At 35.3% G+C, this 18,467-nt stretch overlaps 1 protein-coding gene and 1 pseudogene across 1 annotated transcript in view; one reads left to right on the forward strand and one right to left on the reverse strand.

The window, feature by feature from the left end:
* The window catches only part of SDK1 (sidekick cell adhesion molecule 1), a 731,734-nt gene that overhangs the window by 343,756 nt on the left and 369,511 nt on the right, over positions 1 to 18,467 (forward strand). The gene's annotated exons all lie outside the window — the stretch shown is intronic.
* On the reverse strand, positions 2,999 to 3,936 carry LOC102471500 (cyclin-dependent kinase 1-like; annotated as a pseudogene).

An 18,467-nucleotide genomic window follows, 5' to 3' on the forward strand; every position in this document is an offset into this window, starting at 1 on the left:
AGGAATGCCACTGTGGTCCAAGATATCATTTTACACAGCCTGCCTGGCATCCAGGGATCTGACCTTAAACTGCCAAAAGTGACCCAGCATCAAGCAAAGGCTTCTGGGTATTGTTTTGTATAAAAGTTCTTGAGAATAAAGTTTGAAAAAGTTCCTTACAATGATGGTAGGCATTTCTTGCACAAACATTTTATTTGAGTTACGACATCTGCTTATGCAATGATTAGGAACGTTTCCTTGACATAGACCAGCTCTCAGCAGTGGCTTTTTATTAGAACCACATGGGGAGCTTTGGAAAGTCCCAGAATCCACCCAGACCAATTACATCAGAATGTCTGAGGGGAAGAAGCTGTACATGAGTACTTTTTAAAGTTTCCCAGATAATTCCAGTCTGCAGCCAAATCTGAGAACCTCATGTAGATAGCATTTTCAGGCTAGTATAATTTCAGTATGGTATTGTGACCAAATCTTTTGGAGATTGGATAATTTTTGACAATTTATTCTTTTTGTTAAATGTTGTGTATGAAATTCATGACTAAAGATAACTTGTATAATGTTGTGAGACTTGTTTTAATATTTTTGAATTAGATTATTTTCTCAGATAATGCTTTCTAATTCTTGATTTGGAAAAAAAGTGATTATCTGAATTATTTTTTAGGCAAAACTTGTATAATTGATGACTTCTGCTTAGTCTTTTCCTTGTTTTTACTTGAAATGTCAGCCTTTACCTGCCAAAACTTGAGTTTCAATTACTAGTGGTTGATATGTGCTCTGAGTCCCATATTCTCAGCTTCTCAGAGGATGGGCAAGGAACTGTTGGTGAAAACTGTGACCCTGTTGTTGTAATCCTGACCCATTTGCCTCTGTATCAAATTGAAATATTCTATTCAGCAAAATAATCCAAACTCTTTAAGATAAGTTCAAGGAATAGAGATTGTGAACTTGTATTCTGGGCCCCTTGTCTCTTCCACCAAGTGACTTACCAGAAAAATTTCACTGAGAGGAATTCTGGCAGAAACTTTTCTCCATATCTTAGATTTTTCACTGATGTTTTAGTACCCTTGGAGTTAGGCACCCCACCCCATTGCCTGACTGGTCTAAATTTTTTAAATTGTAGTAAAATATACCTTACATAAATATTATCATTTTGACTACTTTCAAATGAACAATTCTGTGAATTAAATGTATTCATACTATTGTGAAAGCATCACCATTATCCATCCCCAGACTTTTTAATTAATCCCAAACATACACTCTGTACCCATTAAACAATAGCTTTCCTTCATCTCTTCTGACCATGACTTCTATTCTATTATACTTTCTGTCTGAGAATTTAACTTTTTTCAGTAACTTATGTAAGTGGAATTACATACTTTTCCATTGGGCCTCTTCCATGTATTACCATGTATCAAAATTCTATTTCTTTTTAAGGCTAAAAAATATACCATGGTATGAATAGACCACAGTTTATTTAGCCATTCGTTCATCAATGGATACTCAGACCATTTCCACCTTCTGGCTATTGTGCATAAAGATGATAGTTATAAAGGTATACAGATAGCTATTTGAATCCCTGTTTTCAATTCCTTTAGTTATTTACCTAAGAGTAGAATTTCTAGGTCATATGATAACTCTGTGTTTAATTATTTAATTTTTCGAGAACATGCCATACTGTTTCCACATTGACTGCAGCATGTTGTAGTCCCACAATACTCATGAGTTTCAATTTCTCCACATCCTAGCCAACATTTAACTTCTGGTTTGGTTTTGTTTTGTTTTCATAATCAACCTAAGGAGTGTAAAGTGTTGGCTAGTCCATTTTTAATACATTTATGCCATGAACTGGCTTACCACTAATATTTTTATGCATGAAAAGGAGATTGTATTTATGTAAAAATTTATGGGGACCTCCAAGAGCTCTGTACATTGATGCTTAACAATCCTCTGTTTTCAGACTCAAGCTCTACCAAAATTTCTGTGGTATATATATCCTGCTTCCTTTCTTGGTTCTACAGTATAAATTACCTTACTTTGTAAGGTATCTTTTTAAATGGGTACTTTTACTTTAATTTCATCTCTTCCAATTTTTTTCTTCTAAAAATTGTCATCAATCTAATGAAGCTGTTTCTTCTTCTGATAACTTTATATTTATAGACAAATAACTTAAAAATTTTTTGTTGTTATTTTAGTGGAGTTTTGGCAGGGAAAGAAAGTAAATGTGTATTGATAATTATTATGAGTTAAAGGGCTCAATAAACAGCCCTGTCTCCTTTCTGCCTGAGTTTTCAGTCTATTGAAGAATAGGACAAAATGGTGAGGCAGATAGGAAGTTAAAATATATCTTTATAGCTATACAGATGTTGGAGATGTGGCTAAGTGAGTTTTCTTTAACTGTACCCAGAATTGAACTTAGCCATTCAATCTTAACCTTGACAGTTGGTGTGCTATCAAAGAAGTGCATGTCAGAGCAGAGTGGTGCACTTCCTGGGGTGGCCTGCTTAGGAAAGGGGAAGGGGGAAATGCTCAGACACACATTGATTATCCCAGATTCACTTATTAGCTAAGTCACACCTCTTTCCTTAGTGAGCGAAAGACTGGGGATCGGGGAAAATGAGAGTGAGTTAGCTTTGACCATATTTTTCATACTTTTGTTCAGCTTAGTTCCTCTCAAACCTCTTTTCCTTAGCTCATGTTTCCTCCCACATGTTTTACTGATAGGAGCAGAAAGGAGAACACATCAGACATCTGGTCTTGGGAAGTGATGTATGTCCCAGGAGATTAAGTTTTTTTTTTCTAGATTTATAATGTTATTATAGTAACAAAGATGTAATAGCGAGATCTACCAACATATACAGAATTATATTTAAATTCGTATAGGACAATATTTACATTTTTAAGCTATAGTTTTGAAGTTAAGAGGATGAGGTTTTACAACAAAGAAAAGAATCATATACAAGACAAAAGTAGAGTTAACAGTTAAAGTACAGCTCTCTGTTCCTCATACAACATGTGGAAACTTGTTGGTCAAGTTTTGATAAGGTCTGATAAAGTCAGAAAGCTGTATCTCCTTAATCTGATTGTCCAAATTATTAAAATAACAATAATTCAGAGCCATTTTGGCAGGATCATAGACTAACATTTTCAAGAGCAGAACCAAACCATTTTTATCCAAGTTTTTGACATGGGATGCTAGACTTTCTGGCTTCCACTTGGTAAATGTATTCTTAAAGTGCTGTAAATATTCTATTTCTGGCCTCATTTTATTATTGGGAATGCCCAAAGCTCTGAAAATTATGAAGAATTGTTCAATTTCTGAATACCCATGGAAAAGTGGTTTCTTGGTGTTAATTCTGCAGATATGGTGCCTGTACTCCAAATGTCAATCAGAGTCGAGTAACAGGCTTAACCCTAGCCATACTTCTGGAGATCTGTACCAGAGTGTCACTACCTCACATGTATGTACTTTAATTGGTATTCCAGAAGCTCTGTCAAGGCCATAATTAGCCTGTTTAATTGTTCCTTTGTCATCCATTAATAGATTTTGAGATTTTTAAGTCTCCGTGAAAACTCTTCTAGAGTGACAAAACACGATCTCTTGTAGGATTTGGTATAAATAACTCTTAACAAGTGAAGAGTCCATGAATCAACCAGGAGGGATAGAATCCAAATATTTCTTTAGATCCATGGAAAGAAATTAAAAGATGAGATACAGTCTGGAATTATGCATAAGCACATCTTCAAGACTGACTATATTTGGATGATGAAGTTCTTTTAATAGAGCAATATCCTAAATAACGGTACTAGGAACCCCTTCCTCTTCACTTTCTAGTCTGATTTTCTTCATAGCTACCACTTGACCTATAGTTTTGTGTCCATCCTTATACACAACTCCTTAGGTACCTTCTGCTTTTTCTCTATTTTTGTATAGTCTTCCATAATTATTCAACAGGTATAGTAGTAGATCCTGGCTTATTATCCCACAGTGACATGGCAGCAGCTACCACGTCTGTGTAAGTTATTTAAGAATTCCTATCTGAACCACAGCAAAATGGACAGAAAAGATAAGGAGGAGATATGGCAATCCTTCTGGAGAACTGAGAGTGGAATTAGACATAGAAGAATGAGTAAATAAGTAAAGAGAGATAGAATGGAAAAGGGCATTCCATCCATTTCCTTTCGGAGGAATATAAGAATGTTATAAAAATAAGACCACAGGCCCAGAATGTTTTTGATAGGGCCAGCTGGTGGCACAGTGGCAATATAATGTTCTTTGAGAATGGATGCCCTTGGGAAAATCCTGGGTTTATGTCCAAGGGCCTCCCTGCCCATGCTGATGCACAAATACCTGTGATCTGAGCTGGCTGAGGCTAGAGATGGATCATGGTGTGAGGACCCGCTGGGGGGTGCTTGTCTCTCGCTTTCTCACTATCTCTCTTTCATATGGAAGAGATAAACAAATGACATTTTTGAAACATATAAGTTTGAAGCTGTTTTATTTTTTTAAAAAGTTTTTTTTGACATATGATGTGTCATTTATAAAATATTCTGCCTGTTGGAAGAAATGAAAGAACAGTCAGCTACCAGCTAGAAGTCATATAACTATTTTACTTCCATTCCTTTTTTTTCCTGTTTTCTCTGATTCCTTTTTTAATATTTTTATTTCATCTTGTTTTCTTTATATTCAACTACTATTTATCATTACAGCATATAAAATGAATTTTTCCAGCATGAACACACTGTAAATTAGTCCAGTCAAAGATTTGCCATATGTTATTATCAACAGATAATTTTCCATTTTTGTGTCCCTTAAATGTTTTTCTTCTTTCTTTTTCCCCTTGATTCTCTATCTCTCATCCTCCCGCATTTCCTACCCTCCTCCCACACTGTCTCTGGTATCAACAGGTGCTCTCCATACTTCTCTACCTTCCAGTCTTTTAGTTTCTGACAAAAGAGTACAGACATTCAGTATATATTGAGTGGGGACACACAGTGCCTCTCTTTCATAATTTGACTTGCTTTGCTTAGTAGTAAATTTTCCAAATTCATTCACTTTCTATCAGATGCCAAGGTCTTGTTGTTTTCTATGACTGAGTAGTATTCTATAGGGTATATATGTCATATTTTTAATCCATTCATCTGTTCATGGACATCTGAATTGGTTCCATGTCTTAGCAATTATAAATAATGCTGTAATAAACATGAATATGCAGGTGTCTTTCCTACTGAGTATATTCCTGTCCTTTGAGTAGATAACCAAGAGTAGAACTGCTGTATCATATGGTAGTTCTATTTTTAGGTCTTTGGGGAACCTCGTACTGCTCTCCACAGTGACTGTACTAATTTATATCCCACCAACAATGTAGAAGAGTTTCCCTTTCACCACAGACTTGCCAGAATTTATCATTCTTTATTTTTTAAAGAATTATTTTATTTAACTATTTATTTATTTTAATTGACCAGAGAGAGACTAAGAGAGAGAGGGAAAGTGAGAAAGCAAGCCACTAGGTCCAGAACTTGAACCTCAGTCAGCCGTGTGGGATTCCACCACCCTCAAATGCCATGCCACCTGTTGGCCCCTCGTTCTTTCTTTTTTTAACTCTTAACCATTCTGACTGGGGTTATATGGTATCTCATTGTGGTTTTGATTTGCATCTTTCTTATGATAAAGAATGTTGAGCATTGTATTCATATTTTTATGAGCATTAGTATATCTTTCTTAGAGAGTTGTTTATTCAGCATTTTCTCATCTTTTAATTGGGTTGATTATTTTTATATGGGTAAGCTGCTTGAATTTACCGTATATTTTAGCTAACAGTTCCTTATCCGAGGGAGAATTTCCAAATATATTCTCCCATTCCAAGGGTTGTCAATTCACTCTAATAATTGTTTCTTTTGCTGTGCAGAAGCTTTTTAACCTGATGCAATCCCACTTATCTATTTTGGGGATTATCACCCGTGTTTTGGGGGACTTATTTAAGAAATCTTTGCCTACTCCAATGTCTCCAAGAGTTTCCCCTGTGTTATCCATTAGTAATTTTAATTTTATAGTTTGAGGTCTTAAATTTAGATCTTTGATCCATTTTGAGTTGATTTTTTTGTTAATGGTGAGAGATAGTGGTCCAGTTTCATCTTTCTGCAGGTGGACACACAGTTTTTCTAGCACCATTTATCTAAAGATATTTTCTTTTCCCCACTGGTTTGTCTAGTGCACTTTGTAAAAAAGCAGTTGCTTGTATGTTTTGTGGTTTATTTCTGGTACCTCTATTCTGGTCCATTTGTCCACATGTCTGTTTCTGTGGAAATGCCATGCTGTTTTGATTATCACAACCTTGTAATATATTTGAGGTCAGGAAGTGAGATACCCCCTACTCCACTCTCCTTGCACAGTATTTCTTTGGCACTATGAAGTCTTTTATGATTTCAGACAAATTCTATGGTTGTTTTTTCCAAATTTGTGAAGAATATCACAGTTAATTTAATTGGGATAGCATTAAATTTGTAGATTAAATTGAGTAGAATTGATATTTTAATTATATTAGTTCTTCCAATCTAGGGACATGGGATGTCTTTCCATGTTTTTTATGTCTTTTCAATTTCTTTTTTTAGTTTTTTATAGTTTTCATTGTTGAGGTCTTTGACTTTTGTAGTTAGGTTTTATTACTAGGTAAGTTATACTTCTTCTGGCTATTGTAAATGGTATTACTTTCTTCAATTCTACCTCAGTCTGCTCCTTGTTCACGTATAGAAATGCTATAGATTTTTATATTTTGATTTTGCATCCTGCCACTTTACTATATTCATTTATCACTTCCAGGAGTGTGTGTGTGTGTGTGTGTGTATTCTTCTTGATTTCCTGTGTATATAATCATGTCATCTACAAACAGATCATTTCACTTCTTCTTTCCCCATTTGAATGTCTTTTATTTTTTTCTTGACTGGTTGCATTGGGTAGAACTTCCAGTACTATATTGAAAAGAAGTGGAGAAAGTGAGCAGAATATTTTTTATTCCAGTTTGGTTTCCAGCTGAAGGCTTTTTCCCATTCAGTATGATATTAGCTATGGGTTTTCATATATAGCTTTTATTGTGCTGTGAAATGTCCTTTCTATGCTGATTTTGCTGAGAGTCTTAATCATGAAGGGATGTGGTATTTTATCAAATGCTTGATATGGTGTATTATATTTGTGGTTCTGAGTATATTGAGCCATCCTTGTATCCCTAGAATAAAACTTACCTGGTCATAGTGTAGAATATTTTTAATGTATCATTGGAAATTGTTTGCTAGTATCTTGTTGAGAATTTTTACATCTATATTCATCAGAGATATTGGTCTATGGTTTTCTCTTTTTGTTATGTTCTTTTCTGTTTAGCAGATAAGGTGATAGGGCTTCATAAAATGAATTTGTGAGGGCTCCTTCCCTTTGGATCTTTAGAAATAGTTTGAGTAGAATGGGGGTTAACTCCTCCTTAAAAGTTTTGTAGAATTCAGAAGTGAAACCATTGGGACCTGGGTTTTTCTTTGTTGGAAGATTATTTATTAGTGAATCAATTTCACTGCTTGTTATTGGTCTATTCAGGCTTTCTATGTCCTCCTGATTCAATCTTGGTAGATTATATGTGTCCAGGAATTTGCTTATCTCATACATGTTTTCTTATTTGTTGGCATATAGTTACTTATAGTACTCTCTAATGATCTTTTGTATTTCTGTTATATATATTGTAATATTTTCAGTTTCATTGTAGATTTATCTGGTTCCTTGCTCTCTTTTTAATTAGTCTAGCTGTCAGCGTGTCATTATTTTTAATCTTTTCAAAGAACCAGGTTTTTTTTGCTTTATTTATGTTCAGTATAGTTTATTTATTCTCTATTTCATTTTATTTCTGCTTGAATTTTTATTATTTTTTTCTCTTGGCATTTTGTTGTTGTTGTCGTTGCTGTTTTCCAATTCCCTGAGGTGTGTTGTTAGGTTGTCTATTTGCCACCTGTCCATCTTTTTCTTATATGCACTTTTCCCTATGAACTTCCCTCTTATGACTGCTTTTGCTGTATCCCATAGGTTATGGAAATTTGTGTACCTGTTCTCATTGATTTCAATGAATCTTTGATTTCAGTCTTAATTTCTTCAGTGGTTATGAAGTCATTCAGGAGTATATTTAATTTCCATATGTTTGTGTATTTTTTATTGTTTTTCCTGAAATTTATTTCAAGTGTAATTTCATCATGGTCACAAAAGAAGCTGGATATAGTTTCTATACCTTTATATTTATAAAGACTTGTTTTTCCCCTATCATGTGGTCAATCTTTGAAAAGGTTCCATGCAAGGTGAGAAAAATGTGTATGTCTGTCAAGTCCATTTCATTTATGGTGTCATTTAGATCCCATATCTCTTTGCTTATTTTTTGTCTATATGATCTGTCCAAAGGAGAGAGTGGGATATTGAGGTCCCCAATCATTATTGTGTTGCAGTCTATCTTTCCCTTTAGATCTAACATTCTTTCTTTTATGTGTTTGGGTGCTCCCAAGTTGAGTGCATAGATATTTATAAGTGTTACATCTTCTTGGTGAATTAGCCCTTTCTTCTTTATCTGTTCTTGTAGTTTTTGTCTTAAAAATATCTTTTGTCAATATCAGTATTGTGACTCCAGCCATTTTTTATGGAATATCTTTTTTCTAGCCCTTCACTTTTAGTCTATGTATATCTTTACCCATGGACAGCAAATAGAGGGTTTATGTGTGTGTGTGTGTGTGTGTGGTGTGGGGGGGTTGGTTTTGCTTTTATATCTATTCAGCCAATCTGTGTCTTTTGATTGGAGAGCTTAATCCATAATCCCTTCAGTATGTCTTGAGGAGCTGGTCTAAGTATTGGTGAATCTTTCAGTTTTTATTTGTCTGAGAATGAGTTTATTTGTTCTTCCCATTTGAAGAAGAATCTTGCTGGGTATAGTATTTTTGGTTGAGATTGTTTTTCTTTTAGTGTTTTGGATACATCTCCCTATTCTTTTCTTGCCTGTGTTGTTTTGTTTGAGAGGTCCAATGTTAGCATAATAGGATAATCTTTGTAAGTAACTTGATGTTTCTCTGTTTCTATTTTTAGAATCTTGTCTTTATTTTTTTTTATTTTTATTTTTTTTTTACCTTTCTGGCTATGATGTGCCATGGAGAGGATCTCATATTCTATTTGGAGGTCCCTTGTATTTCTTGGGTCTGAATGTCTGAATGTTTCTCTAGATTTGAAAAGTTTTCTACAGTATTTTATGGAATAGATCTTCTATGCCCTTGTCTGATTCTTTGCCTTCTGGAATACCTATTAGTCAGATAATTGGGAGTTTGATAGTATCTAGTATTTCCCGTATGTTGTCCTAATTTTTAAAAATTATTTTTCAATTATTTTTGGTGGTGTAATCTGTCAGATTAGAATCTCTTCTAGATCAGAGATTCTATCTTCTTCATGGTCCTATCTGATGTTAATACTTTCAAGAGAGGTCTTGATTTCCTGTATTATTGTTGTCCTCTCTAGAAATTCTGATTGATTCTTTTCTGTGTGTCTCTCTCTTCCTTCAAGTCCTGGTAAGACTTCCTCATCTCTGTCACTATGAATATTCTGAATTATTTTTCTGACATTTCTGTGAAATTTTGTGTGCTATCTATAGTTGAAAAAGAATTGTTCTCTTTTCTTGAGGGAGAGATATTTCCTTCCCCTGCCCCCATATTTCTTGTGCTTCTGCACTAGTTTCTAGTCATCTGATGAATTATATACACTTCTTCCTACTTTTTTGTGTCAATTCTGTACTATCAAGGGGAAGAAGAGTTCTACTTCTCAGACATGTTTTGGTAGAGGGCCTTGTCTTCCAATCAGAAAAGGGTATATATCCAGCTTAAGAACTGGTTATTTGGGAACCAGCAGTTAGCGTAATGGCTATGTCGCTGGACTCCCACGTAGTCAACTGCGGTTCGTGTCCCGGACCTGGTGGCTTAAAACTCACGCTGGGCGCGTGTGCGTGCATGCCCAAGATCTCGAGAGGAGAATGGAGGAGAAGGGATTGCGGCATGACTATCCCCCCTGGGTGGGGATTTCTTGCTTTCTGTCTCTCTATGTCTCTCTCTGTCTGTCTGGCGAGCGCATGCGCCCTATAGTGAAAACCTCTCCAAAAAAAGAAAAAAAAAAAAAGAACTGGTTATTTTCTCAGTCTCTCAGGATCAGGTGCACCTGAGCCTGAGCTGGAGAGATTCAACTGGAGGAAGAAGTAGGAGTCCTGTGCTGGGTGGTTCAGTAAACTATGAAATCTCAAAATACTCCTGGGTGGGCAGAAGGCAGCAAGAGGTCTGAAGCAATCTTCCTTTCTCAGTTTGTCTCACTCTGTTGCTGCTCCCTGCTCAGGGTTTCCTATACTTCCTAATTTTTTTCAGTCACTCAGAGGTCACTGTCCTTAATTTTTTGGTGTCCAATCTTGAAACTAATATTTTGTGTACTTGTGTTTTGAGTCTGGTTGCTTCATAGGGACAAAAGTTTGGTCCATTAGTCCCTCTTCTCTGTATCACTGTGACCACCAACAGGACCAAAAGTGACCATAGTTCAAAAGTACAAACTTTAAGCCAGTCAGGTAGGTGGTGCAGTGGTTAAGGCCACTAGATCCCACACAGACCACTGCTCAGTTAGAGTCTAGAACCAGCAGATTGAAAAATGCACCAGGTATGTGTGCATATGTGCTCAAAATCCCAAGAGGAGACCAGAAAAGGGATTGAGGTGTGGCCATTCCCCCTGGAGAAAATGAGGCTTTCTCACTTTCCCTCTCTCTTTCTCTCTGGCCAATATATATACCCTATAGGAAATTTAAAAAAAGAAAAAAAAGTTTTAAACCAATCAAGACCAAAAGATTTAAGGTACTTTAGTTTTGCTTTTTTTTTTTTTTTTAAGAGAGAAATTTTTGATATAGGGTGTGTGTGTTCTCCATAATGACAAAGACATACAGTGAGAAATCACCTCCCTTCCCCCCCCACCAAGGGGGATGGCCATGCTTCAATCCCTCCTCTTTCACTCTCTTCTTGGGACTTTTGGCATGCATGCACATGAGCCCAGTGTGAGCTTTAAGCTGCCAAGTCTGGGGCTCAAACTGTGGTCGAATATGAGGGAGTCCAGCAACATAACCAGTATGCCATCTGCTGGTCCCAAAGCTACTTAAGTTCTTAAAAGATCAGTTTTATGGTTTTTTTCTCTATGTAACCAAAGTACAAACTAAGGTCTTTACCACCAACCTTTTTCCAGAAATTATTTCGGAATCCACAGAGGAAAAAACCCCTATAGTTTTAAGTAAGTATATTTACATATGTAACAGAAAACAAGATGATACATAGATCCAAAAGGAGTTTTGGATACATATTTGAAAGAAAAGGTAGTCACAGTAATAGATAAGAAGACAGAATAAAACACAATGAATATATTTTACTATTTAAGTTTTTACATATTAAGGATATATTGCATAAAGTCGTTTCAATTATTGGGAAGATGATTTTTCTCATCTACAACAACCAAGTCAGAGCCTTTCTTAGGTCTCAACCATTTTGAAAGCTGATACATTCAGGGTGCCAGCAAATGGCATAGTGGTTATGTTGCTGGACTCCCACATTTCTGACTGCAGTCTGAGTCAGGACCTAGTGGCTTGAAAACTCACACTGGGTACATGTGTGTGCATGCCCAAGATCCTAGGAGGAGAATGGAGAAGGATTTCAGCGTGGCCATCCCCCCAGGGGGTGATTTCTCACTTTCGCTCTCACAGTGTCTGGTTCTCTTTCTCTCTCCCTCTCTCTCTCTCTCTCTCTCTCGTGAGCACATGCATTCTCTTTCTCTCTCTCTCTCTCTCTCTCTCTCTCTCTCTCTCGTGAGCACATGCACCCTAAGGCAAAAACCTGGGGGGGGAGGGGGAAAAGGTGATACATTCATGTATGCATTTATTCAGCATGTATTGATTGAGCATCTCTCAATGACTATGCCCAGTCCCAGGCTCTGAGAATTCATAGGACAAAGATGTTCCTTGCTTTCCTGAGCTCCCATTCCAGAGGGGGAAGATACATAACAAACAAGTCAGCAAGCACATGGTTATGTTAATTCCAGATAATGATTTGTGCTTTGAATGATGAAAGGAAGCCAGCCATTTTTTCTCAGCAGAGAATAAGTACAGGGTCCTTAGGAAGGCCTAAATTTGTTGAAAAAAAAAAGTAGCTAGATTACAACCACCAAGAGTAATACATGATGAGATGATGAATGCTATTGGCTATCTCTCCAAAACAACACACACACTCACACCATTCTTTATACAACTCCAGAGAATTTCTGGACTCCTCCACTATTGTCCAGAATCCATAGTTCTTCAAGAGAGAGATTAAGCGTTGATTTGGAGTCATACAGAAACCAGGCTGATTAATGTAGGGAAGCTTATTGTTCCCAGCTCTAAGGAATGACATACTGTATTTAAAGATGGTGGCAATAGATGAACAGAGTAAAAGAAAGACTGAGGACAGATTATGAAGGGACTCTAATTTCTAAGCTGAAGAGTCTTGGGAGCTGTGTTGCCAAGAGAGCAAATGGTCTCCAGTCTACAAGCTTCAGTCAAATTCTCTTTGATGGGCCTCAGGCTGGTGGGATGCAGCTGTCTCCTATCTCTGTCCTGGCAAATTCACAAAAACTGGCTAGCATGGGGAAGGAAGACGTGGCTGTTGTACATCCCTAGCATAAAGAAGAGAAGGTATGTCTGGTGAAATCCCTGCAAATGGAAGAGGGTAGACTTGATTGCTGCTTGTGTATAGGCAGCAGGGAGAAGAGCTGTGACTGGCGTCATCCCTAGGCATAGGAAAGGTAGATTTGGCTCACTAGGTAGGCTTGGGTCTTCCTAGTACTAATGGAAAAATTTTATTTTCCCAAGTGATGACATAGAGCTAAGGAAAATTAAGATTCAAAAATAGAAAAGCCATGATTTTGGATTCAGATGAAATTAAAATTGACGTTGGTCAACCAGAATCTGAGGAGATGAGTTCAAACTAGCTAAAAGGAAAAAAAAAGGCCCCTAGCCTTGAAAAGAGGGAAAAAATGAACTCTTAATCAAAAGAATGCTTTCCCTACCTACACACATTAAGAAATTAACATTTGATTATTTTTCTGTGAAGATATATAAAAATGAAGCTCTTTTTTAGTAAAACACTTTTTAAAACTTAGAGTATAACTTTTTATCTCTATTTTTCAACTTTGAGATAGAGTGCTTTTTTTAAAATCAGAATTTTGTTTAGAAATAATAATGTGTTTGCTTTCTTAGCTATTATTCCTTGGCTATGCATGTTTTTTTCCATTGCATTAGTATGTTCTGCTTTGTTTTTTTTGTTTGTTTGGTTTTTGTTTTGGCTTTCATGGAAGAGATGAATATCATTTCTGGCAGACCATTACTTACCCTTTATATCTTTCTTGAGATGATCAGAATCCATGGATTGCATAAAAACTCTCATAAAAACTCTGTTTCATAACTGGAGAGTAATTTTGGTTTGAATGTTTAGCAGAGTATTGATTCTGATGTATTTAGCTGCCATAGTGAAGGATTATAGCTATGTGGAATGTAAAGTTCAGAAGAAATGCCCCAAACTGATGAGTCATAAGTCAGCCTTATAAATTGGAAGGAAATATAATTAAGTAAACCTACATTACCCACTAGGAGTGTTATCATTTATTGCTTATTAGTAAACAATAAACAAACCTGTCACTAGTCTTTGATTGAGAAAAATATACTACTTCTTTTTTTCCAGGGACTGGTATCATATGAGCTGGGGGGCTTGGTCTCAGAGAAGCACTGTGATTATTAAATACCATCAAGCAGACCTTTGATATAATGAGATTAAAACTGTCTGTACAAGGGAAATAGACTTTATTAAAGAAGAAAAAGGAAAAGAAAGCTGCCTTATCAACTTTGGCTTTACAGACTGGGTGACATCTGGTTAATAAATTTGCTACTTTTGTTGAAAACATAATTTGCATTACTATTAGATAAAGTAAAATGTATGGTGTCTTCACAACCAGATAATGTAATCTGCTCTGCTGCTATGGTCAAACCACATTCTTTCATCTATATTTTTCTTTCATAAGAATTTGCTAATATTTTGATACTGCATTCTAACCTGATAAACAGTCTAGACTTTCATCCTAGTTTCAGATATTAGCATAAATGTAAATCTACAGTCTTGTTCATCGTATTTCCTCATAAACTAAGGATACCTCTAAGGACACATAAGTTACCATAATTTGTTAACGAAGGTGTGTGTTCATGAACTGTGGTTTATAGAAAAGGATTTGGCCTCATTTTAAATGCCTTCAGAATGAGAAACATCAACAACACTCGCTTTTGTTGCCTAATATTCTGAGCTGGATAAATGAAGTGTACAGTATCATTGCTCTGTATAAGAAAATGTAAATTACCACATTACATTGTTGGAAGGCAATAATATAAAAGGGAAATATGAAGTCAACTGCATTTCTCATTCGGGAAAAAACAAAGCTGATTTTGGTGATTCTGTCTGGGATTGTACTTGACTGCAGAACACTATTAATCGAAGATTTCTTTTTAAAAAAATGTTAGAAACTAGTACAGTGTGCATTTTGACACAGTTGTATTTTTTCATTTCTCTAAGATTTTAAACAGGAGAGCAACACAGAGGGGAACAGGTTAGCTGGATGTCAAGGTCAGCTCCCAGCCCTCTGAAGTCTCTGTTGTATTCACCCAAGGCACTACTTCCTCTTTCCAGCAACTCCTCCTCTTCCTCATGCATAGCAGTTGACACACTTCCACAGACCATGTGTATTTTCCTTGCAAGTCAGAAAATATGGACACACTGTTTTTAACTTCTTAAAGATTTTGAGACATCACCCCGAGGAGGACTCTGGCTGTCTCAGAAAGTAACCTGGTTGTGAATGTCTTGCTGCCCAGCAAAAGAGAGGAGGGCTAAAGTGTACATTTAAATCAAAAACCTACCTAACACTTTGCCTGCAGCCTTTAACAAATACTATGTTAGCTCCTTTTGTTCCCACAGGGTGGAAAAATAAAATGCTGTTTAAATTATTTCATTCAAAAGAACTTTCATCTGTTATTTATTGTTCCCTGAGTATTACAAGTTAAAAACTTCATGGATTTATTTTGGACCATCTATCTAAGTGTAATGCAAAAGGTTCTGTGTAAATGGAGTTCTGTCATTGCATCATTAAAAGTAAAAATGATCAAAATAATAAAAGGCATTTAAAAGTGCATTATTTTTTAATACAAAACCTTGGTCAGCACTCAGAAAAGTTTATGTAAAGCTATATAATACTTTGCTTTTAAGACTCTATAAAGATATTATAATCTAGGGGCCATAGTTTCCATGGGTTTTTGATATATTAAACTTAACTGTCTCATTCTATAAATTTATTTTAATATATCAAGTAATTGCCACTTTTCATTATATTTATAGCTCTTTGCCCCTTTTAAGCCAAGGTAGCTGACCTTATGTGCCAATTTCCAAGGGAAGATGATGACTATCAGGAATAAAAGAACTATTCAATAAAGCTTGAACTGTTACATTTGAACAAGTAGGACTTAGAGGGTGTAATTTTTAATAAATAGCTTGTATTCCTGTTTCTTACTACCTTTTCTGACCCCAGAAGATACCATCTACTCTTTTTTAAAACAAACTTTTAATTTTAAATTATTTTAAGTTTATAGAAAGTAGTGAAGTTAGTACAGAGTTCCCATAGAACCTTTATCCAGATTCCTTCAACATTGATGCTTTAAATATATAATCATAATATATTTATCAAAACTAAGAAATAGGGTCAGTGCCGTTGCTCAGAGATAATGTACTGCTCAAGAGAAACTGCATCTCATATAGTGACTGCAGTTCAAATCCTTGGCCTGGTCAGCCTGAGACACACTAGACACACACAAAACTGCCCAAGATCTGTTTGACTGGAGGACTAGAGAAAGACAATTGAGTCATGATCAGACCTGGGGAGGGCGTGCACCTCTCTCTTCCTCCCTCCCTTTCTCTCTCTTTCTCAACTTCCACGTGCATTCACACATGTTCTTTTATGAATAAAGAAAATAAATTTATACTGGTCGAGCTCATGGCATGGTGATTAAGGCAGTTGGATCCCACATGCTCTACTGCATGATTCCAGTTCTAGATCTAGTAGCTTGAGAAACACACTGATATAGGGGTGTTTGTGCACAAAATCCTGAAAGGAGGGAGAAATGGAGAGGGGACTGTGGCATGACTGTGCCTCACAGGGGTGGAGGCATACTTTCTCTTTGTGTCTTTTTCCTTCTGTCTCAGTTGAACGCATGCAAAAATTAAAATGAGGGAAGGAAGGAAGGAAATATATTTATTTTAAAAATAAGAAATTAACACTGGTACATTACCATTAATTAAAGTACAACATTTATTCAGATTTCACCAGGTTTTCCACTAATGTCCTTTCCTATTGCAGTATCCACTTCAAGATATTATGCTGCATTTAGTTGTTATGTGTTAGTCTCCTCTAATATGTAATGGTCTCTCATCTTTTTATTATTTTTTATGACCTTATTACTTTTGACAGGTACTAGTCAAGTATTTTATAGAGATTCATTGGTATTATATTGAATCTATAGGTCAAATTGGAGAGAATTGGGCCCTTTATAACATTGATCTTCTAATCATGAATACGTTATACTTCTTTATTTATTTAGATCTTTTATTAGGATTTTATTGAGTTCTTTCATTAGGGTTTTATAGTTTTTAGCATACAGATCCTGCATATTTTGTCAGATTTATATCTAATTAATTTTTGTCTTTTTATGTGTGTGTTGATATACATGGTAGTTTATGTTTTTATTTTTCTTTGTTTTCTCCTAAATTGCCATTATATAGGAATACAACTATCTCCACATATTGACCTTGTGTCTTCCCATCTTGTTAACTCACTTATTAGGACGTTTTTTATAGATTCTTTGGAGATTTCTACATAGACAATCTGTAAATAGAGATGGTTTCATTTTTTTCCCTTCCTATGTATATTATTTTCTTTCTTGCCTTATTGCACTAGTTAGGACTGAATAGGATGTAGTACAGGGGTGGTGGAAGAAGTTATATTTCCCTTGTTCTTGACTTTAAGGGAAAAATCACCAGTCTTTTACCACTGTACAGATCAAACTACTTTGTAGTGGATCTCCTATATTTAGTTAAAGAATTCTCTCTATTTTAATTTTCTTAAATTTCATTAATTTTGTTAGATTCTTTCCTGTATTTATTGAGATAATTATATAATTTTTTCTTATGTAGTCTGTTAATATGTTAAATTATTTTGATGGTGAACCCACCTTACAATTCTGAGATAGATCCCACTTGGTAATAACTTATTATTCTTCCATATGCTTTTATATGTTTCTGGATTTCATTGATTAATATTTTGTTGAGAATTTTTACATTTATATTCATGAGGGATATTCACCTGTAGTGTACTTTACTTATAATGTGTTTGTCTAGTTTAGGCACTAGGATAATACTGGCCTCATGAAATGAGTTGAGAATTATTCCCTTCTCTTATTTTCTATAAGAGATTGGAAGATTTTACCAGTGACACTATCTAGGCCTAGAGTTTTGTTTTATTTCACATTGTTTTTAGAGGTTTTATCCAGCTATACAACTTAGGTAATAGATATAAGACTATTCAGGTTATGTGTTTCTTCTTGAGTGAGTTTTGGTAGTTTGTTTCTTTTGAGAAATTAGACCACGTCACCAAAGTTGTTGAATTTATGGGTATAGAATTGTTCATGGTATTTTTATTCTTTTAATGTATGTAGTATCAGTTATTATGTCCCCTCTTTGATTCCAATGTTGTACCTTTTGTCTTCTCTTTTTTCTTGATCAGTCTGACTATAAATGTATAACTTTTATTGATACTGTCATTGATTTTTAGTTTGTTTCATTGATTTTATACCTCCTTTCTGAAAACTTTGATAAACGAATTTGCAATATACACTTAAAAATAATTAGAATTTACCTCTATATAATGTTATATTGTTTCACATATAATTTTTTTCTAATATTTTATTTAACTTTATTTATTTATTTTTAATTTGACCAGAGAGAGAGAGAGAGAGAAAATGAGAAAGCAAGCCATAGGTCCGGGATTTGAACCACAGTCAGCCATGGGGGAGTCCAGCGCCCTTAACCACCACACCACCTGTTGGTACCACTTCACATGTAATTTAAAGCCCTTATAACAGTGTATTCCCAATTCTTTGCTCAGCCCTATTAACATGATTGTTATACATTTTACTTTTACATTTACAAAATACAATATAGGTTGTCATTATTACTTTAAACAGTCAATAATCTTTTAAGAACTTAAAAATAAATAAAAAGATTTTAATGCATCTTAATTTCCTCTATTATACTGCTTTCCTTCTTTATATGAT

This window comes from Tupaia chinensis, unplaced genomic scaffold, assembly GCF_000334495.1.
Source record: "Tupaia chinensis unplaced genomic scaffold, TupChi_1.0 Scaffold000101_1, whole genome shotgun sequence".
Taxonomy (NCBI): domain Eukaryota; kingdom Metazoa; phylum Chordata; class Mammalia; order Scandentia; family Tupaiidae; genus Tupaia; species Tupaia belangeri.